Source organism: Calonectris borealis, chromosome 16 (genome assembly GCF_964195595.1).
Source record: "Calonectris borealis chromosome 16, bCalBor7.hap1.2, whole genome shotgun sequence".
NCBI classification, from domain to species: Eukaryota; Metazoa; Chordata; class Aves; order Procellariiformes; family Procellariidae; genus Calonectris; species Calonectris borealis.
In genome coordinates this window covers 3394237-3417336 of record NC_134327.1, presented here as the reverse complement: position 1 = coordinate 3417336, position 23100 = coordinate 3394237, and the positions used below count along the sequence as shown (strand labels likewise).

General features: G+C 38.1%; 1 protein-coding gene across 3 annotated transcripts in view; it reads right to left on the bottom strand.

Moving 5' to 3' along the window:
• The window catches only part of RBFOX1 (RNA binding fox-1 homolog 1), a 936648-nt gene that overhangs the window by 119456 nt on the left and 794092 nt on the right, over nt 1-23100 (bottom strand). The gene's annotated exons all lie outside the window — the stretch shown is intronic.

Sequence of the window (23100 nt, the reverse complement as noted above, 5' to 3'; positions counted from 1 at the left end):
GTGGGGAAATCACAGAGGTTTTTTAATCTATAAAGACAGACTTTATTCAGGATGAGCTAAGAATCTTCTTTTTGTGTTAGATGCTAATATGAGAGGAAGTTACAGCAATAATTAACAGCTATTGGGAATAAAACTCATTTAGAAATATAATAAACTGAGAATACTTAAACTGACTTCATCCAGAGAAAGATAAAAGAACAGCTTACAGAAATATGGCACGAATTGCATTTACATTTAGTATCATCTACTTTTGTAACACCTCCCCCTTCCTCTACCTCTAAAGGAAATACTGTCAAAATTGCTCTTTGTCGGACTTCTGGAAATGGATATACAACTAAAATTGTAAATTATAACCTTTACTGTCTTGCTCATTTCCATCTCAGTAAAGAATTCATCTGCTCCAGAACACTCTGCATCTTTTGACCACTCAATAGTTAGAGAAAAAGTATCACAAGCATCTTTAATTATTATTTACAAAACGAAAGAAAGAACAGCAGGTCAAAAAATGAGACTCAGAAGTGGTAGGTATGATTTGAAATTCCTTCAGTTATTTGCATAATCATCCAATATGTTTTAATGACTGTAGTTATGAGATTATATAAATTCATGAAGAATATATATTTATTAACGCATATACTCAGGACTCTTACTCGTCCACGGTTAGAATGTCAGGTGAACATTTCAGCTAAAAGAAAATGAATTGTGAGCTAAAGATGAGCAGTTCTGTCTCACCTGACTTACTCATGTGAAGAGCCTCTAATAGACATTGTGGGGTCCATGCATTAAATTAGAAACCACGCCATTGATTTTTTCAAATTTCCTTTAAATAAAAAGGAAGAAGAAAAGGTTAATTAAGTTCCCCCATGCAATTCTATTAAGAATATCCACGATTACTGTAGCATGAGGAGGATATTTAATTAAAGAAAAAAAGGAAGAGGCACTATTGAAATATACAGCTAGTCAATCAGAATGGCTGAACAGCTGTGCCTGCTTTAATGTCATGCAGACTCTCAGAATATGAGAGCAAAAAAAACCCTAACGAACAAAATAAACTAAGTTCCTGCATAGAAGTATGACACAGAAAGCCTCATAACCTAATATACAAGTATAAGTTGGTACTATACGCTACTTTTTTTGTGTTATCATCAAAATCCTGTATTTTATAATACAAAGCGGCATTTGACAATATGAGTCATATATCCATAACTTGATATACTGGCCTGACGGGGTTTTGTTATTTGGATTTCTAGCTTGACCAATTGTCCCAAAATAAAATAAACGATCTCAAATTTTGTTAAGAAATATGTTATTTTCAGAGACGTTATGGAGGCTTTTACAAGATGCGTGTTTCACTTTCTGTTCTCTCACAGGTATTCTGTGTTAATTCTGTCAGAGCAGAAACTGCTCACAGTGTTCTTTGCAAATTTAAATATGGTCTTAAACTAAAAATAATAATCTACAGAGATTTACTAAAGATATATTTGCACAATACAAACACTATCAACTTTTAAATTGTACCTTAATAAGAACAGAATATGTTGATTTTCAACATCTAAAAATAATAATAAAAGAATAACCAGGCTTCTGCATTAGGAGATGGATTTATCTATATAAAATATTTTCCTGTAGCCATTTTTCTTGTTTAATTCCTCAACACTATTTAATATCCTCCAGATACAGGTGTACTTCATTGAGAGAATAAATTAAAAGTAAAATAGTTCTTTTGTAACCAGAGAGCAGAGAAGGCTGAAAGCAAGTATCAACAGTCTGCAAGTAAAAGTTTTTCATATTTGATTCCAGATTTTATTAACTGTTTCAATTTAGCCTGGCCAAGAGATGGCACTTCATTGAAAAGAGTGGAACTGACTCAAAAGATTAATTACAGTAAAATTATCCTAATCTGTCATAAGCTCTGATATAGGAGTAAGAGGAAGTAATTTGCTTCAGTAAAAAGCAATGATCACCAAAGCATGAAAATTAACACTTCACAGAGGTAGATACTAAAGGAGAAATATTAGCTGCATCAGCATATTGGAGACAACCATAAACTGCAGAAGACTTCTAAGACTGAGAAAGACTGAGAAAGGCTATAGTTTATTATGATAAAGTCAATTTTACCATTCAGTAAATGCTCACTTTGTGAATTTAGCATTGTATTTCTTTTCCCTCAAAGGTAAACTGCATTACTACTTTACAGGATTTATACCACTTTTGTTTCCTTTATGCATTATTGCTTACTTTATCTCATGGAAACTTATTAATACACAGAAGGCAAAAAATCACCGAGTATTACTTTATTTTATTACTTACTTTGAGTACACAGACAACACCTATGACATATGCTCTTGAGAAATTATATTAGTCAAAGAGTTTTTTATCTTTTTCAGTCAGTGGGCACTTACGAGCAGATGAGAGCTTTTTTTTTTTAAAAAAAAGAGAAATAAATACAAAAAGATAAGTACAACTACACAGTGAAGATAGTCTGGCTTTACATTCTTGTATTACAGAATAAATTCAGCCCAAAGATTTTATAACCACTAGCATTCATACTGAAAGGTACTAATGCATCATTATGATCTAGCAGGTTGCTCGCTGTGTTTTACAGCCTTTCACACTACATTAACCTTTTGTACCTCAAGTATTTATGACCTCATAAGTAAGTATTTATCAAACTGAAAGCTCATATACAGCACTGTATTTTAGCTATCATTGTTTAGGAACATTTATAATTTCTTTTTGCCTGAATTTAAAATCACTTTGGTATACAGTCCATATTTTTAACAAAAACATCAATGCAAAGTAAAACTATTTTTCCACTATCCATGAAAATGACTAGACCCAAAATTGCCAAATGCCTCAAATATGGTCTTATGCCAATGTGAAGAAAATCTTGTCATGCAAATTTTATTCTAAAATAAAATAAGAATTTTTTAGAAACAGCAAATATGTTTGTTACATTTTCTGCAATATTTAACAGTGTATCGTAGCAAAACAATACACGGAAGTACTCTTGGTAGAAGAAGCATTGCAATTCTGAAGTCAGATTCTCCAACTACATATCATGCTCTGTATTTAACAAAAAAACCTCCACAAAATATAGCAATTCAGGCAGTACATATGCTGTGTTAAATGTCCTCATGCCATATGCATACCCACATTTGAGAAAATACCTGCAGGTGATTAATGTATTGTACAAATATTGCACAAATACAGTGTTGCTTGCAAATATTTTTCCTGGCAAATCAGTATGAAATGTGAGGTATTGAAACCTACCATGAGGAAGGCAAAATTGTAAGCTTACAAACATTCTCACAAAATTTATGGCTAACAAACACCACTGCATAAGCTGAGCATATCTCCAGGAAAAACAATGCCTGTGTAAACCTGTCATTTCTTTGCTCTCTTTGGGGGTCTGTGGCAGGGTAAGGCATTATCCTCCTATCCACAGGCACCTGAGTGATGGCAAGGAGAAAAAAAAAAAAAGGAAAGAAAAAAAGGAAAGGAAAAAAGGGTATCTGCGGCTCTGTTACCATCTTCTGCACACTTACGCAGGGACAATGGTTGAAAGAACAAGAACTCAGTCTCAGCCTCTCAGGGATTTCTGCTTGCAGGTAATCATACTGAGATATAGATTACTATTGGCCTTGACTGCTGCATTTATTGCAGAAAAGAAAACCCAAACATAAATAACTGTTACAGATAGACTAGATTAAAGAGTTCCTGAGGTGCTTTGCTCTCTATAGTGCCCTCCTCCAACAAGATGCTGCCAGTCAACCCCCCCCACCCCGGGTCATGCTCCTTGTCCATATTGTGATCTCCTGCCACCCTTCTTGCAGCTTTCTCAAGACTTTGCAGCGTAGGTTTTAAACTCAGCAACTCAGTAAGTCAAAGGCCAGTTTTCAGCCTCCCTCTCTCTTGACAGCCACAGGTCCCTGTATTTGTAAAGCTAAATAACACAGCAGAACAACTTCATATTTAGCATGCTACAGGGGAGTTTTAGACCCTTGCCACCTGACCTTTGCCATGATCCTGGCAGCAGTCATGTTCCTCATATCACTTCATGCCCCATCTTTGACTTCTCAATCCCCTTCCTCTGTGGAAGAGAGCTGTAAACTATCCCAAAGTGAAGGAGCAGATGCATCTCGCTAGGTGCTACCACAGACAATGACCCTACCCTCATCACATATCACAAGGAGGGATGCAGGTGGATGAAGAGATGGTAGCTTCACATGGTCTGCATGATATGTCTGAAAGTGAAAACAAGCTGTAGAGTTTTGCCTTTTTTTAAAAACAAACATACACATTTCCTAAGTAACAGAGTCTCTTACCAACTTTTTTTCTTATTCATACACCTGAAACATAGCGTTCACACAAATCAAGCTCAGACGGTGATTTATTCAATGCTCAATGCTCCAAAAGCACACACCAGTTCAAAATGAAATTCAGCAATAGCATTCTGTTTTTATGGGAAAAAGACTATCTCTCAGTCTAGACACTTGAGTTCAGGACAGCCAGCTGCTGCAATCTGTTTTGTCACAGATTTGCCTGTGGCAGGTTATTTAAACTACTTGTACCCTAGTTCCTCCTCTGCAAAAGTGGAAAAAACAATAATTGTAATTCAACAAAATCTCACAAAATGGTCACAAGAATTAAATTGATCTTTTCATGAGATGCTTGGAGGGGATCATCCTCTAAACTCAACAAAAAAGAAATAATCACGCTAGATTAAAGCAGTAGCATCACATTCGGAAACATCTCAGTCTTGTAGTCCACTCCCAAATCTAAATAACTTTATCACTTGAGGTCACAAGCTTGCAAGCTTTCTATCTCAAATTGTTTTGTGCTACTCCATAAGAGTGGTAGGAAATGCGATTCAACTTCCCTCATATAAGGAATCATCAGCTGGTAAAATATCAGAAATTTTAGAGAAAACAAAGAAGGGTCACCTTGCATTCAAAATCAGATTAGAGCAGCCCTATAATGCACCAATAGATTGCCTTGTGCCCTGACAAGCTGCTAGTAATATAAACCCCTGAGTCCCTCAGCTGCACCAAAGCAGACAACACATTCTGGTCCTAAGGCAGTAACACAGCATGTCATATATCCTCCTTCAGTCACCGTGACATCTCTATGAGGAAAAAAAACACAGTAAGATTTCATAACATTGGTTACATCTCTGTGACAAGGTAATTCATCAGCACCAACAAGCTTGTACAGAGCAACACTGACCGCCCATGTTATATTCCTGCAGCATTAACATCAGCCTCAGATATTCTGCGTATTTCCCACTCAGCTTTTCCTATACAGGAGAGTGGACAATGAATACATGACTGCAGAGATAAGACTAAAGGAAACAAATTAAAAAAAAACCACCTCTTCAAGCCCTCACAGCACTCAAAGCTTTTTCTCTTAGTGATACAATTGGCCTAAACATGCACTAGGATATTATTTTCACAAACCTTATCAGAAGATGATCAAGGTACAAAGGTATTTTAGCAAATGTGAGAGCAACAAATTTATCACCTGGGCACTATTCAATTTACCAAAAAGCCCACCTGTAAGTAATGTAAATAACGTTTGGCATGAAATATCTACTCTTACTGAAAACTGCTGAGCAAATACCGCATTTGATCAGTAGGGCAAGGTGTTACAAAGCATCCCCAAAGGATTAGTACTTTCAACTAAATCTCAGGGATTTCCTAGTTAATTCCCATTTTTTCACCTAAAAGGTACGATCAAGAACAATTCCATGTAGTAAACGTACAGTTTATTGCAGGAGCAACAAACTTCGACAAACATACACCAGCCAGCCTCATTCCCCCCTTTTCAGTCTCAGCAGCAAGAACCTGAGGACACACAGCTTTCCAGAAGAGAGCAGAGTATGCTTGTAACGCTCATTAAACAGTAAATTGTAAAACAGATTCAGATCTAGTCTAAACTCAAATGATTACTCTGATACCTGCGGAATGACTGTGCTATACATGCAGTAAACTTCCTGTGAATGTCTTAAGTAATAATGAGTAACACTATGCTGAACCAAAAAGTCTCCTTTTACTTGTAATAAAGACAAAGTACCATTCTTCATGGAAGAAAATAGATGGATAGACAGACAGACAAATAGACAGATAGACGACAATACAAAACTTGAATATTCAGGAATATGAGCCCTCCATCCTTCCCACTGAAGGCAAAAGGCTTAAAAGCATAGGACACAGTAAGTTCAGTCAAAACAAAAAATACCAAGCTCCTAAATTATGCTAGCTAGCTGGTTCTAAACCTACCAGGTCTAAATGATCAGTATCTGAAATATGTCAAATCAGCATGTCAAATCAATAATTCAATTAATTAGAAAGCTACTCAAATTTGGACCAATACATTATGAGTGTTTAGGTTAAGGAAACTGGACATACTGAGACTAGATGCAGTTTGCTACCTGAAAAGATTGTCTATAGAGATATTAAACAGCTGATGCTAGTAGAAAGCAATTTTATATAGTGTGTGGCCAGGGCATACATGACTAGCAGGGCTGCCACATTCCTCAGTCAGAAACATGACATACAAAATGACTTATTTTTACTATAGACAAGACTTGCTACACATGCATAGATAGGATTATTAACACAGTAAGTATATGCTACTTTTCTAGGCACGTAATAGTCTATTTGGGAATCATAACTTTGAAAAACCCCAGACAAATATCCCAAGTCCTCAAATTGCATCTGGATAAAAGTTCCAGGCAGAAAAATTAGATGCATTGGGCTACGGTGGACACATGGGATATAGTAAATTTGCTGTCCTGAAAGTATGTATTTGAAAAACAACAATGAAAAACAACAACAAAAACAAACAAAAAAACCCCACACCTGTGTTGAAAACACAAGTATCTCTTGCTGTAACAGTAATAATAAAAAGAGAAAAACCTTGGCTCTTTCCATTAGAAAGCACAGAACAGAATCAGTGATTCAGACACTAATACCTTTGATTGAACATGTTTTGTCTATAAAACACATTAGAATCTTTGGAAAATTGACTTTGCTGTACATGCAAAAAGAGAAGTAACATGGGAAATGGCTGCAAGTTTCTTTCAAGAGAGAACAGAGAGATAAAAGGAATGGGTCTGCAACACTTTCAACTCAGTGGGGGGAAAAAAGAAAAGAGGCAGCCTAGCTCAAAAATGAGAGGAAGAAAATTCTAAAATTGGAAATGCTTGCTGGAGACAGGAAGAAGCCAATAGCAACATTTTATGCTGGTGTGAAAGTGCTTTTATTGCATGAGTGAGCCATTTCACAAGTACATATACTGCCAGTCTGTATGTTAACTTCAGCAATTTTACAACGAGTGGAGACTGCAGTGTTCCAAAGCTTTGTAACTACAAGTATATGCTAAATATTACCTTCAAAACAAAATTTTAAATAGTCTTAGTAGTAGCCAGTATTGGATGTCTTTGTGCATACCAGCAGGTATTAACATTTCAGCACAAGCTTGATATCTCAATTAATACATACAACTCAAATAAAATGTCACCCATCAGCTTGTATTAAAGGCAACATCTTATAATGCAAGTGTATTTAAACACAACCATCCAGCAGCTCTGCATAAACTCAGGACCCCACTATGCAGATATCTATTCCTGAATCTAATAATTTGTAAGAAGTTCTATTTGATTATTATGAACACCAGTACACAACCCTTTCAGTTAAAAGTGCTTGCAAGACTTATCTCTGAGGTTAAAACCATATTTTGTTACTAAAGTACTGTGTACCATGGTGCAAATTTACTGGGATATAGTATCACCCGCTCATGAGTATCAAACAAGGTTCACACATTAGAAATATTCAATGTCTACCTTACAAATATGTTTACTCCTCCAACTTTTAGATTTTATAAATAGAAAGATATTTTTAAAACCCAGGAATTTAAACAAGCTTCCTAAAGAAACCACTACTTGTAATGTATTTTAAGCTCATCGCTTTAAGGGATTACTATAAAAGAAAAGTTTTTCAATTTCCTTAAAATCTACCTTTTAATCTGATTTTTATTTCTCTTTTATATCCTTTACTTTTTAACACCATCTAATATTTTTTTCTCCAAACCCACTGTCAAAACTAGAATGCTTTCTGTATTAAAAAGAGAAAAAAAGTTACATTCATATATAAAAAACAAAGCTCCACTATTTCTCCTGCTCCGGGTTAGGACAGTTTGCCACCCGTCCCTGCCAGTTTTCTTTAAAGAAAACAAGGAAGAGCTTATGTATGAGAACAAGGAAATACAAATATTCAGAGGTGAAACTCAACATCAGTTTCATTAAATTTGGTAACACTGTACTTGAAAAGTATGTAAGAAAGGAAAGGAAGGGGAGGGAACATGTCCACAAAAAAACGCATTTCTCAGCACAACCCAAGTATTTCCATACCCCTAAAACGAAAAGAATAAGGAATCTGAGCAAACAGGCAACAGAATTGCTACATTTGCAAGTAAATGCACAAGTTAAAAGCAAATTTATCTGGCCTAAACTATTAATTTTTCCTCGATGTAAGTGAAAAACCACAGAATTTCTTTTTGTATATCATTTCATGTTAAGAGTAATACTTTCAAATATTTTAAGTAAATTGACATTTTATAACTATATTTTTGGTGATAAATCTCTTTAAATAAGGGCAGCAATGATATGAACATATTACAAAATATATCACGTCATTATGAAAAGCAAAATTAGGTGTCCCAGCATTATTATAACTTGAAAATAGTAAATTTACATCGTTTCCATTCAGTTTTGTAGAAGTCTCTTATCTCACATATTATGTGCTTATAATCCACAAGGTATTTTATTAACTGAAGCTACCACTACAGAAGCTTCATCTGCAAACACTAATTAGCACAGACAGACTTAGATCTTTCTGGATACCTGGGTGATCATGCCTACAGTACGTTGCAGTGTTGGTACACATATTGTTTTCAAATCAAATATTTAGATACTATTCTGGAACAGCTGGAACTTATGTGAATCCTTATTAAATTAAATAGTTGACATCTTTTGACGCACTTTTTATAACAGCAACAAAAAAACACAGGCATAAAAAAAGACTTGCCGATTATAATAATGCTTTCCTCTTCTCTTTTGATTGAATCAGAAGGCATTCTGCTGCTTTTTTTTTTTCTTTTATAAATCAGAGAATAGAAAAAAGTATTTTAATTACAATCCAAAGCAAAAAAGCACAGCAAGAGAAACCCTCCATTCTTACTTTTCAAGGTACAAGCAAGCTGGGAGGCAGTGCCAGTCTTATTACAGAATCTGCAATCAGTCAATATATAAAATTGAGATGTCCTCAATGGCAAACAATCTTTTAAGTCCTCTGTTCCATCGATAGAGTGTTTCATGTTCTTTGTCCACCACACCTGGAGGGGTTATTAGGCCTTGTGGCAGAGGCTGATAAGAAATTGCCACGCGGGCGCTCTCTAATCCCCTCCTTCTCACAAGCATTTTTACAGAACTGATTGCTGCGGCTGTGAAGGACCTGAAGAGTACTTACACATTTTCCTGCCATTTGGAGATGGATTTTAAATGGGCATTTCAGAATTTGTATACTGGGGTAAGACTCTGACTGTAGTTCCGAGGCAGTTCTCAGAAAGGAAGGAGATCAATGGCAGTGGCAACTGTTTCAATGGGTGATATTCAAAGAGGTCTCCGCTGGAAAAGCAGATGCAGAAAGCCCCTTTAAGCAAGAGTAGTAGACAGCCTGAGGGGTCTCTCTTAGAAAGCCCTTGAGAGGCTTTTCTAAATCAAAAAAGGGAGTAAAATACGCTGATGCTGCAACGCAACTGTGTGGGATACCATCTGAAAAAGCATCTAGAACCAGCAAGACGCAGCAATCTAGATACAGAAATACCAGAGAATTCGTGTATGTTCTTCACATCAACTATATATTCCCTTCAGAAGATTACATATTCTCTCCATGCCACATTAAAATCAATGGTAGCTGGCTTTGTAACTCCTATTGGCGGGGGGGGGAATGAAAGTAAGTTACTAGATAATCTTGGAATAAGCAAAAACTGGGAAGAAATAGGAAGTAGAGACAAAGCAGGCATACTGAAAAATAACATATAAGGAAAACCAGAGGAAGATTATAAAAAGGGAATAAAGTGTTGTAAAGATGAAAAGAAAGACAAAACAATTAAAATGCACACAAAGATTAAAAGCAGGCAAGAAGCAAGCAAAAGGAGAGGCAGGTTTTGCATTTATGCAATTCTTTTTTAAAAATTAGCAATTATTTTATATAGGTACATAAAACCTTCTCAATATATTAGGAAATATTTACCCTCTATCCCTGCAGTGCCACAAAGTAACTAAATGTTCACCTTTAATCACATCAGTAAAAAGCGCAAAGCACATGGCAACTACTCACATCTCAAAAAAAAAAAAAACAACTCCAATAGATCAAGTTATACTTTAATCAGCTGACACTCTCGTATTTGAAGTTAACTGCTCACATAGCAACATGAAAGAACCTCAATTTTATACAGAGCAACTGAGTAGGTTTCACACAAAGAGAAACTCAAACGGGGGTTTTGCTTTTGCTGTGGGAGAACTGCATGTAACGTTTTGGTAGAGGCTTTCTACTGTAAATGCATATTTTAATAAATTCTCAAATGTGTACATTATTTTAAATAGTGTCTAGCTACAAAATGCAACTATAAAGTATAAACTGTCTTAACTGGGAACAAAACCTATGACAGCAAGAGTAAATGCAGTTTTAAGAGTACCTGAATTTTTAAAATAAAGATACTGATCTGTGCATGTATTATTATTCTAATTTATTGATGTTATAAATATATTTTAAAGCATTTTGTTTTTAACAGAAATCAGAAAAGCATAGTAATAAAAATAAGAAATAGTTTTCTTTAAACAGCAATGTTCATATTAAAATCAGAAAATTATATACTAAGATTCACTAAGGCAGTTATCTTATGTTCCTATTAATACCTTTAAACATAAGTTACCTGCAGCTTACAGTACAAAGGTATACATGCTTTCATAACCAAAGTCCATCTATAGCCTAATGGCCTGAATGGACCTCCTAGCTGCATTCTTATCTTCCAGTAGAACCAGGACAGAAAAAAACCCCACTGTTCTAGTCTTCCTCAAATTGCAGCAAGTATCTTGACATGTAGATTACTATCTCCATGTCACACTTTTGTAAAGAACTTGCCATATATATGTAGGATTAATTCAAGGCAGAACAAAAACAGGTTACTCTCTTACTTATCCCTTCATCTGGAATTTCTACCTATTTCTACAACTAATTAATAAATTATTGGCCATTTAATGTCTAGATCTGTGCAATTTAAAATGACCACCCAAATCTTTCTGCATATCACAGAAAGACCAAATACAGCATGATGTGTGTGCAAGACTATTAGCTCAGTCTAATTCCTTTTCCAGTAAAGTCTGAAAGGAAGAACTTTTAACCATTTCCTGAACGCATATCTAGTTAATAAGAAAATTGTCCTCTCTCTACTTCTGCCTGTGATGTGTTTTTCACCCTGTCACGTCACTGGTAGACCATAAAGCAGCTTCAAACTTACAGATGGATTCAACTGCTTGCAGGTTAAGCCAAGACAGATCAACATGCCTTGCTACTGTCTTTCTAATATTGACGGATAGCAAAGTTAAATGTTTGAATCAAGTCACTCTTCCATACTGACCCTAGAAAGGGAACAGATTAAGCAGGGAGAAGCGGTGAGTAAGCCCACACATGAGCAACATTTAATTAAAGTAATTCTGTGGGTAGGTAGGTGGGTGCGTGGGAAAGCTGAAGAGATAGGTGTGTGGGAGAGGAATGGAAACTTGAGAGTATAAACAGGATTTTAAAAAATATTTTCAGGGTTGGGTTGGGGGGTAATAAGCCACTAAGCCATCCTTAACTGAGACCCATGTGTAGTCATGCAGGAGAGTAAGTTTAGCTCTTGTGTAACCCTGGGCAAAGACTGTCACATGAATAGAAAGTCAGCCTTATGATTTAAGGAGGAAGAGAGGAGGCTAATCCGAATGATCTTCATAGCTTTTACCTACAAACCTTGTTAGTTTTCCATCTACCTGTGCTATCTGACCACTCTGACCTCTCTAATGAAGAGCCAGTTTCATGCAAGCAAGGACTAAGGATGTTGCTGGTTAACCAAATGTTACAAACATATTCTTCTAATGCCATTGCACAAAGTACTCCAGGCAAATATTCAAGTTTATATTGCAATTACAAGGAGTTGGTGCAGGGAGGAATCGACAACTTCTGATGAAGTTGCAAACCATTAACTATCATTTGCATGCCAATTACAAGAGAATGGAAAACATCATTAGTCTTACCTAACCTAGCACAGCCACTCCTGCATCTAGTGAAAATGAGAGCTAATTTTCACAACCCACCCCCCCCCATAAGGATCAATTTTAATTACCATGTTATAACGTGAAGCAAAGATGCAGAAGGTCAAATACAAAGTAAGTTGTAATTAGCTATTTCATCATACCAAGATCCCCTTTGAAATTTATGCTCCGTTTATTCAGCAAAATGTACAACAAATGTTTTTCTCAATACATCAGAACCCAAAGCACAGCCAAAGCATTTGGATGCCACGGCTACTTAGACTGCATAGAGAGAAGAAAAAGTCAATAATGTAACATATAAAAGAATTGGTATGGAGAAGTAAAGAGCCCAAGAGACAATACAAAGTACAAGAAAACTCAATAAACCAATATTATTAACTCTTTCAGGATCAAGCAGGAAAAAAATCTTAAAATGTTTAATTGGTCAATTAAACTTGATACATCAGAAATTAATTGGTAATGCTTTTTAGAAGAAACTTTTCAAGTTGGAGTAATATGACTGCATCTCTGGTTGACAATGGGATTGAAAAGACCTCTGCAATGTTTTGTTCATTAAATCTGCCTTAGAGTTGGCTGGAATTACCTGTTCAAGTGATCTAAGAACTGTTAGTCTGCCCCACAATGAACTTTCAGAGTGGTATTCAATGGTGTTCAGCTAATTTATTTGAGCAAACATGACTAAGGATGACAGAGCCTAATTGCTCTTTTTATCCCCGGGTGGTTTTTTGTTTTTGGGGAGGAGCTTCAGCTTTACTACTTCATCAATTTCAAGCACTCAAAAACCATGAGAGGAAGTTAAAATCACAACATCTCAAAAAAAGAATAATCATTTTTATGTCTTCTGTTTCAATATCACATTTGCAATCCCCTCTTGCTATGAGAATCAAAAGGAAAAAGAAGCTGAGGCGATACCTAGATCACAAGGATCAGTTACTGAGATTTCAGAAGAACACGACGTGCTGATATGCGTCCAGTGGAACGATTAGCTGGCAGTGTAACAGCTGCTCTCCTCACACCAGATACCCACTCACAGAATGACAAGTCCTTTCTGGGAGCAAAGCCTAAGTTCACTTAGCAACACAGGACAAAAAGGTGGTTATCTTCTCACCAAGCAAAACACCTAAGTATACAAACAGGTGCTTTATAAAGTTTTTTCATAAAAACCAGTCGGTTTAAGGTTCTGTGTATCCTTGAGATAGGATAGAGAAGAATCTATTTCAGAGTATGCACTGACACATACAGCTGCTAAAGTGAGCAATATGTTCCTGCTATTCCTTAGCATAAGCAAAGAAATACATGTGGGGCATAGCTACAAAGTTTACACGCAGGGCTCTCAGCAAGGAAGCCTCTTAGAAGTAATAAAGCCTATGATCACAAGTCATTACTGTGCCTCACCAAACTAGCGCAGCATTATGTTATCTATTTGGGATGTCAGTTTTGATTTCTTCACTATAGAGTAGGAGCTGGACCAGGTTGCTCGCTTCTGCAGCTCTGATAAACTCAGGGTCTTGAAACAAGCTCCTTGAAATATTTTTTTCAAGTAGCTTTTGGGACCAGATATAACAGGTAATATAACTGAAATAGCATACCATGCTGATGCAATAGCCTACACCAGCAGGGTGTGATTTAGATGAATACACACTGCTGTAACAATTGTCAAAGTATTATCAACTATCTAGCATACTAGTGGCAAACATCTATAGACAAAAAAAAAAAAAAAAAATCCATGGGGAAATCTGACTTGCAAGACAGCCGCTTCATGGTGAAAAGTTCCTAGCTCCTCCACAGGGGGAGCACAGTCCTCTGAGTGCCACTCTTTAGAGAAATGATTGACATGGTTATCTGCACTGTAATCCTGCTCTGCATGCTTTCCAGACAGAACCACACACAGAGGCAAGCCAGTCACTTTTTCTTCCCAAGCCACAAGAGGCAGTTCCAGGATCTGCATTTCAGGTGCACTATGAAAACCTACTAGGCAAAAGCAGAATATTCAGAGACAAGGGTAACACCAGCTGAGCTCAGCAGCACTGAAGTGTCCCACTCACTATGCGTATACTCGGTATGTTGGACTTCAAGGGAGTTTACCTCAAGGCTAACAGGCATGACCACAGTTACACAATGAACCAGCAAATTACAGAGAACTTTGTTTTAAACATCTCTACTACAACTTACTGTTGTAAGAACAATTGATGGCCACCTCTAAACCAAGTAAGATATGGCCCACTGTTTAATATGGAATAGAATTTCTTGAAACAGCTAATGTATCCCACACCCCCAGGAGGTGGACAGACCAGGAATAAAATAGGAGAGAAGGAGAAGAAGAATGAAGCATTAGGGAGAAAAGAAAGAAAAGAAGGAAAAAAAAAAAACCCAAACACTTGCACCAATAACTTACATAAAGAACAGAGCAGGAAAAAGAGCTATTAAAAAGTAGAAATATGCTGCAGAGAACTGTAGTATCAGTCTACCCCCCTGCAGGCTTAGACAATGCACTAAAGCATTTTGCTATAAATGCATGCTATTGTCAGTTTTCTTACCCAAATTAAAAAGCACAACAGAGAAATTGGTTAAAAAAAAACAAACAACAAAAAACCAACAAAGGTTGTATACCTTTCTCTTCCCCAAAACAACCAAGCGCAACATGGTAAATACTTTTTCAGTCCAGAGTATCACTAAGCCTTCCCAAATCCCAAGATGAAGAGATGGCCTCTGCAACATGACTAAAGAATGCACAAACCTGGACATAATTAATACCAAGAAAAGAAACCATCAAACTCACAAACCGTTACATCTCAAAGAATATACAAAACTTCAAGGTAAAGCAGGGCAACTGTAACAACAGATATCTAGTATCTAATATATCAATTATTTTCACACAGAAGAGTATCAAGTTCAGTGGATGCTACAGGAGGAATTTTGGTAGTAACCAAGCTGAAATTTAGTCATAACAGAGAAGTTATGTGAAAAACACGCCACCATCTTCAATGACCACAGACAACCCACACCTCTGCACTACATGTCTTCTACAGGACTTCAGCAGCACTGCACCCACTAACGCGATGCTGGGTATTGATTCAGAACCATCTTAGGCAGAAAAGCACTATGCACTGAATCACCAACACACCTCCAAGTAAACTGCATTTTTCCTCGAGGACTCCTATCCAAGTGCACAACTTATCACGGCTTTTCAGCTTGTGAAATCTGGTGAAGACACAGTCCAAGGCAGAAAGACTGCACAATGACCTCAAGTTTTCTCTAATGCAAAAGTAGAATTAAGTTTAGAGCAGAATATTTTTTATACACACATACATACATAAAACACAGAGCATTATTACAAGCTCAGTTTTTACCAGACCATGATGTTTACTTCCATTATTAGTATAATACACTTAGAATAGGAAACACTAGAGAAACCACATTTACTTTACTATTTCCTGCTTTCTTACACATGCCCAGTTAATGCCCTTTGTATTTACATACTCATCTCCCATGGACATCAACAGAAGTCATACATAAAAATCACAGGCAAAAATTGAACAAGTTTTACTCTCGGAACTATATATGTACAACATGTTTGTGTATATATATGTACATAGGTAAAAGGTGATTTCATATTTCATAAAATGATCAAATGTCTTACTTAAAAATCCTTTAAAGTATGTAACTATTTAACATAACACTCAAACCCACTCTGCAAAATCATCAGACATGTTACACATAACTTTGTAACACACTTATCATTGACCCATCCTTCTTGAAAGAAGCAATTTACTTTTTTTGTTAATGACTAAAAGCACATTTGACACTATGCAACTCCGAAAGTCTACCAGCACTTAAATAACCGTAGTACTGGATGAGTATTGATTATGCATATACTCAGATGGACTACTTCCTTCATTAAAGTTAAATAAACATATTGATCCAAAAAGATGAACACCGTATTATTCAGAGAATACTCAAAGTAACTTCTGACAGTATTTTATTACCTACTACCTGATTTTATACTATTTCAGCTAAATCATCCTGTCTTTAGACATTCACTTCCCTTTCATCCTGTACATTTTCTGTTTCATAGCATCAAAATACAAAGTTAGCAATCCCTATGCATACAATCTAAGCACCTCATATGAGCAATACTTACCCTAACAGAATACTGGTTTACACTATTTTATCAAAATAAGAGATTAAAAATTTTCACTAGGAAATACACTTTTTGGCAGTACAAGAGCATTTCTAATCCCACATCTTCGCTGCTAAACGAATGTCTATTAAATTATATATGAATTAGTTAAGAATAACATGCAGAAAAGTAAAAACTTAACAATATCAGAACATTCTGTACTCCTTAACTGCAATTTTTGAAGTGCTTATTAGTCAATTTGAGCAAAAGCAAGCAAGAAAATGTTCTTTCTTAACAGAAAAGAATTTTGGAATTAAACTAAGAGAGAAGTGTAAGAAAAATGACAGGGTAGATGCCCAACCAGTAGAGGCCAGTTGGAAGTCCACAGGAAGTCAGAGCTACAAATGACAAAAGGTACCCAGAGCATTATATTCAGTTATTATGCGTCCTCCCTGGAGAAGCTCAAGGTATGAAAGGGTTCGTGCAGTGTGATGTTATAAAAAGTAAAATCCAAGAGGGAAAAAAGTATCCCTTCATATTAAGTTCTCAACTAAATATTTTAGTTCTAATCAAAGAAAAGCATACATTTCTTCTGATCAGACTTGTCTGCTTTCACAGCATATAGAAAACACTATATATTCTGTAAGGCTGTATTCATTAATGTCCAACACCAACTCAAAGTCCGTTTAAAGCAATGTCTTTTTGGCTTGGTAGTACTTTACACCCATTTTAAAAGGCTCTGAATGACCAAAGACAACACAGGAAACCTTTACTAGACCCTATAGGTTCTACACATAAGGAAATCAAGTCTACAGACTTTCTACATTAATGACACTCTACTGTGCATAAAATTGCAAACCTGTAATAAAACTAATGATTGGAATCTTGTTCAATTTGCAGCAAATGGGGATACTGACAGGTTTCAGCCGGGCCAGGACCACACTCTGTGTTGCAGTAAAGGATTCAAGAGAAGTTGCATGAAACCTTTTTATATTTATCTTTATTATTTATATCTTTATTGGGGTTTAGGTCACACTAGACCAATGTGAGCTCTAGCTTCAGTGTATGATTCTTTCAGACAAAAATAAGAAACTGGGACACAAAGAGAAAGCCAGGGTATGTGTCTAGCCTCAGTGTGGATTAGGTCCTTCGTGGATCAGCTTAAGTCACTTTTGGTAGTAGTTCTACAAATTAGGTAATTGCCCTGCAGTTTATTAGCTTCATATTTCAAAATTTTAAGATCCATTTTTAGTGGTATATCCAGCTTCACATATACATAAACATGCCTATGAATAAGAAAGTTCAAAAATTGGTCTTGCCTCCAATAGCTTGTCTAATCTACATTAATCACAACAGTATTCTTTTGTGAATGATTGATCAATTGATTATTGTTCCTTTAAATGCATATAATACAGCTTACTGAAAGGAAACTATGTAAAAGTATTGGAACCTACCAAACAACTGCCACTATGTCCCCACATCATTTCCACTTAAAATCAAGAAGGATTACAGAGCCCGGGGAGCAGTGGTAAGGGACTCTGGAGCGCAGGTATTTTTTTCATCAGCCTCCCGGTCAAAGGAAAGGGTTTGAAAGGGCCAGTCAAATCTGGCGAATCAACGGTTACAGGACTGGTGCCACAGCCAGGGGTTCGGCTACTTAGACCACGGCACTCTCTTTGTTTACTAGGGGCTGATGGGGTCCACCTCTCAGAGAAGGGGAAGAGAATCTTCGGTCATAGGCTTGCCAAGCTGGTGAAGAGGGCTTTAAACTGAAGTCGCTGGGGGAGGAGAACTTCAATCCAGCCCACTCCTACCAGTTTGATGCCAGGGCCAGCAATAGATGCCCAGAGCCTGGAGAAGGATCACAGGTCAGTAGGAAAGCACCTGAAGAGCAGCACAAAGGAATTCCAGCCACTCCAGCCAGTAAGTCAGCTTCATCGGCGGCCAACTTAAATGCCTCTATGCAAACACACGTAGCATGGGGAATAAACAAGAGGAGTTAGAGGTGTGCACATGCCTGCAGGGCTATGATCTTATTGGCATCACAGAGACGTGGTGGGATGGCTCCTATGACTGGAGTGTTGGAATGGAAGGATACAGGCTCTTTAGAAAGGACAGACAGGGGAGACGAGGAGGGGGTGTCATCCTCTATGTCAATGACCAGCTGGAGTGCATGGAGCTCCACCTGGGATGGATGAGGAGCGAACCAAGACCTTATGGGTCAGGATTAAAGGGAGGGCATAGACAAGTGACATTATAGTGGGGGTCTGCCACAGGCTCCCTGACCAGGAAGACCGAGCGGATGAGGCCCTCCATAGACAGATGAGAGCAGCCTCACATTCACAAGCCCTGGTCCTCATGGGGGACTTCAACCACCCCGATACCTGTTGGAGGGACAACACGGCAAGGCATAAGCAATCCGGGAAGTTCCTGGAATGCGTTGATGATAACTTCCTTCTCCAAGTGACAGAGGAGCCAACGAGGAGAGGTGCTATGCTGGACCTTGTTCTCACCAACAAGGAGGGGCTGGTGGGGAATGTGAAGCTCAAGGGCAGCCTTGGCTGCAGTGACCATGAAATGGTGGAGTTCAAGATCCTTAGGACACCGAGGAGGGCGCGCAGCAAGCTCACTACCCTGGCCTTCAGGAGAGCAGACTTTGGCCTCTTCAGGGATCTGCTTGGTAGAGTGCCATGGGATAAAGCCCTGGAGGGAAGAGGGGCCCAAGAAAGCTGGTTAATATTCAAGCATCACCTCCTCCAAGCTCAGGAGCGATGCATCCCAACAAAGAGGAAGGCAGGCAAAAACGCCCGGAGGCCTGCATGGATGAACAAGGAGCTCCTGGACAAACTCAAACACAAAAAGGAAGCCTACAGAGGGTGCAAGCAAGGACAAGTAGCCTGGGAGGAATACGGAGAAATTGTCCAAGCGGTCAGGGATCAGGTTAGGAAAGCTAAAGCCCTGATAGAATTAAATCTGGCCAGGGACATCAAGGGCAACAAGAAAAGCTTTTATAGGTACATCAGGGATAAAAGGAAGACTAGGAAAAATATGGGCCCTCTCCAGAACGAAACGGGAGACCTGGTTATCCAGGATATGGAGGAGGCCGAGGTACTCAATGATTTTTTTGCCTCAGTCTTCACCAGCGAGTGTCAAGCCACACCGCTCAAGCCACAGAAGGCAAAGGCAGGGAGAATGAAGAACCACCCAGGGTAAAAGAAGATCATGTTCGAGACCATCTAAGGAACCTGAAGGTGCACAAGTCCATGGGACCTGATGAGATGCATCCGCAGGTCCTGAGTTACAGTCAACGGCTCGATGTCCAAGTGGAGATCAGTGACTAGTGACGTTCCTCAGGGGCCAGTATCAGGACCGGCGCTGTTTAACATCTTTTTCAGCAACACGGACAGTGGGATTGAGTGCACCCTCAGCAAGTTTGCTGATGACACCAAGCTGTGTGGTGCAGTCAACAAGCTGGAGGGAAGGGATGCCATCCAGAGGGACCTTGACAGGCTTGAAAAGTGGGCCTGTGCGAACCTCATGAAGTTCAACAAGGCTGAGTGCAAGGTCCTGCACATGGGTCAGGCAATCCCAAGCACAAATACAGGCTGAGCGGAGAATGGATTGAGAGCTGCCCTGAGGAGAAGGACCTGGGGGAGTTGGTTGACGAGAAGCTGCACATAACCCAGCAATATGCGCTTGCAGCCCAGAAAGCTAACCTGGGCTGCATCAAAAGAAGTGTGACCAGCAGGTCGAGGCAGGTGATTCTCCCCCTCTACTCCACTCTCGTGAGACCCCACCTGGAGTACTGCATTCAGTTCTGGGGCCCCCAACATAAGAAGGACATGGACCTGTTGGAATGAGCCCAGAGGAGGGCCACGAAGATGATCAGAGGGCTGGAGCACATGTCCTATGAAAACAGGCTGAGAGAGTTGGGGTTGTTCAGCCTGGAGAAGAGAAGGCTCTGGGGAGACCTTACAGCAGGCTTCCATTACCTGAAGGGAGCCTACAAGAAAGCTGAGAGGGATTTTTCACAAGAGCAAGTAGTGATAGGACACGGGGGAATGGCTTTAAACTGAAAAAAGGTAGATTTAGATTAGATAAAAGGAAGAAATTCTTCACTATGAGGGTGGTGAGGCACTGGAACAGGTTGCCCAGAGAAGTTGTGGATGCTCCATCCCTGAAGTGTTCAAGGCCAGGCTGGGGCTTCAAGCAACCTGGTCTAGTGGAAGGTGTCCCTGCCCATGGCAGGGGGGTTGGAACTACATGATCTTTAAGGTCCCTTCCAACCCAAACCATTCTATGATTCTATGATTCTTTAGGACTGGAAACCAACTATTCAGAAAGCTAGCAGGAACTGGAAAGAAACACAATTTTTTTTCCTTCAGCAATAAAGACTACATGGAGTTACAATGTTGACCCAGTGCTACTGAAGCTGTATTTCATAATAAAAACGCGTATTATTAAACCTACAGAGAGATGTACAGAGCTGGACCCTCATAATATTACAAAGCCCATGTTAAATCTGCCTGGGATCCATCTGCATATACCTATTTATAATGTTTCTAAAGTGTGTTAAGTGCAATGCTAATAGACACAACTAACAGATTTTAGATCTAGGTACCCATAATTAAATTGTGCAAACAATATTTAACTGTAAATTTGTAAAACTAACTGGTGAGTAATATGTTAAATGTCAAGGCTACTTTGAACGATGTAGATCTATAGACACACTTCTTGTAAACTTGTATTTTCAATGCATTGTTCTCCAGGAAGGGATGGTATCCACAACTTTCCATATAACATTGCAATTTAGAAAAAATACCTTTTTAAAAAACAAAACAAAACTTTCTCAAAAATACCCTAAAGTCAAAAGTAAGGAAATCTAATTCTTTATAAACAGCATGGGAGCTACTTCAAAAAGTTATGCACACTCCTCTGTAAGAAAGGAAAGAGGAAGGCAAGAAAAGGATCCATAATAAAAAGAGCAAATAACTATTCTATATTCCCCAAATACAAAAGGTTAGTGGAATTGAAGTGTTATTCTTCAGAGAATGGAAGTTCACTCCAAGTGGAACCAGAAGGAAGAAAATGTATGACAGGTAAAATATAAGTTGGATATTAGAAAGGCAAAAAGGAAATAAGAAGAGCAGATAGCAAAGGATACAAAAACAAATAGCAATAAAGCCTATTAGTATATCAGAAGCAGGAAACTTTCAAGGGAATCATGGGATTTGCTAGAGCTGGGAATGAATAGAGCCCTTGAAGAAGATAAGGGCATTGCAGACAATCCAAATTATTTCTTTTCATCAGCCTTTGCCACGGAAGATGTTGGAAAAACGCATACCTGACTTTTCTGATAAAGAGACTAACACTTCTTCAAACTGAAAAATCAAAAAGGGGCGAGGAAACACAATAAATTGAAAGCAATAAATGATGAGGGATGAGCTCCTGTCCCACTCGCATCGACAGGTGTTTTACCATTGATTTTAGCACTGACAGTCTTTTACTTCAGAACTGAACGGCAAACAGACCAACAGTTTCAAAACACAAAAAGGCTGAGCTGGGCATCACAGTGGACTGTTCAGTGTGCAGCAGTGGTCAAAAGAGCAAGCAAAATAGTAGAATATAAAAAGAATGAGTCAGGGACAGTAGGAAAAACTATATTTTTAGTCAATATCCAATCTCTTCTGGAGTATCTATTCAGCTTAGGGTTCCTGCTCCTAACCAATGACAGTGGCATATGACAAGAGTTTGATAGCAACCAAAAATGATTATGGAAGAAAATTCAAAAAGCTGGAAAGAACCAGGAAGTTAACTTAGCAAAGAGATGAATAAGAGGGGACACTGTAGAGCTGCAAATACTATGAGATATAGATAAATAGTATGCTCTTCAACTTAAACTTTCTCACACAAAGAGCAAAGAGCCAATCAGGCCAATAAAAAGTTACCAAGTCAAAAATGAAAGGACTGAAACATTTTACTGCATAAACCACAAAACTGTGTAATTAGTTCACAAGGACATCTCCATAATGGTAGCAAGGAATATCCTGTTGTGCTACTGCTTTTCTTTCTTGTTCATACCCATATAAAGAAATTAGTGACATGGCAATAAACATAAATCTTCAGAACAACTCATTTAAGGGAACATGCTTTCCCCTTCCTCTTGCCCTAATGCATGAAACTTTTCAGGTTGGATATATGCCGGGGAGGAAGGGGTGGTAAGATGAGGTTTGGAGCATGGTTGCGGCAAGGATGAGGACAGCTAGCAGAGACGTTTCAAGCGCATGCTCAAATTGCAGTGTGCTGTCTGTTGTGTGCTAGATCCTACACATGTAACGCAGGCGGTTGATGGCTCAGAAATCTGCGAGCTGTCGGCACTGGATATATTGGGTCCCAATCTAGAATTAAGATGGAAGCACTAAACTAACAATGTGTGAAATTTGTGACTTAAATTACAAGGTAGGGCCATCCAAGGAGTCTCTTGCATAATTCAGGACACTTCAGAACTTCATATATAAATCAAATAGAAGGAAAAAGTCTATCATTTTTGCTCTGTTGAGCACAGACCCACACACAACTTTGGTAATGGCTGCACAAACAAGCT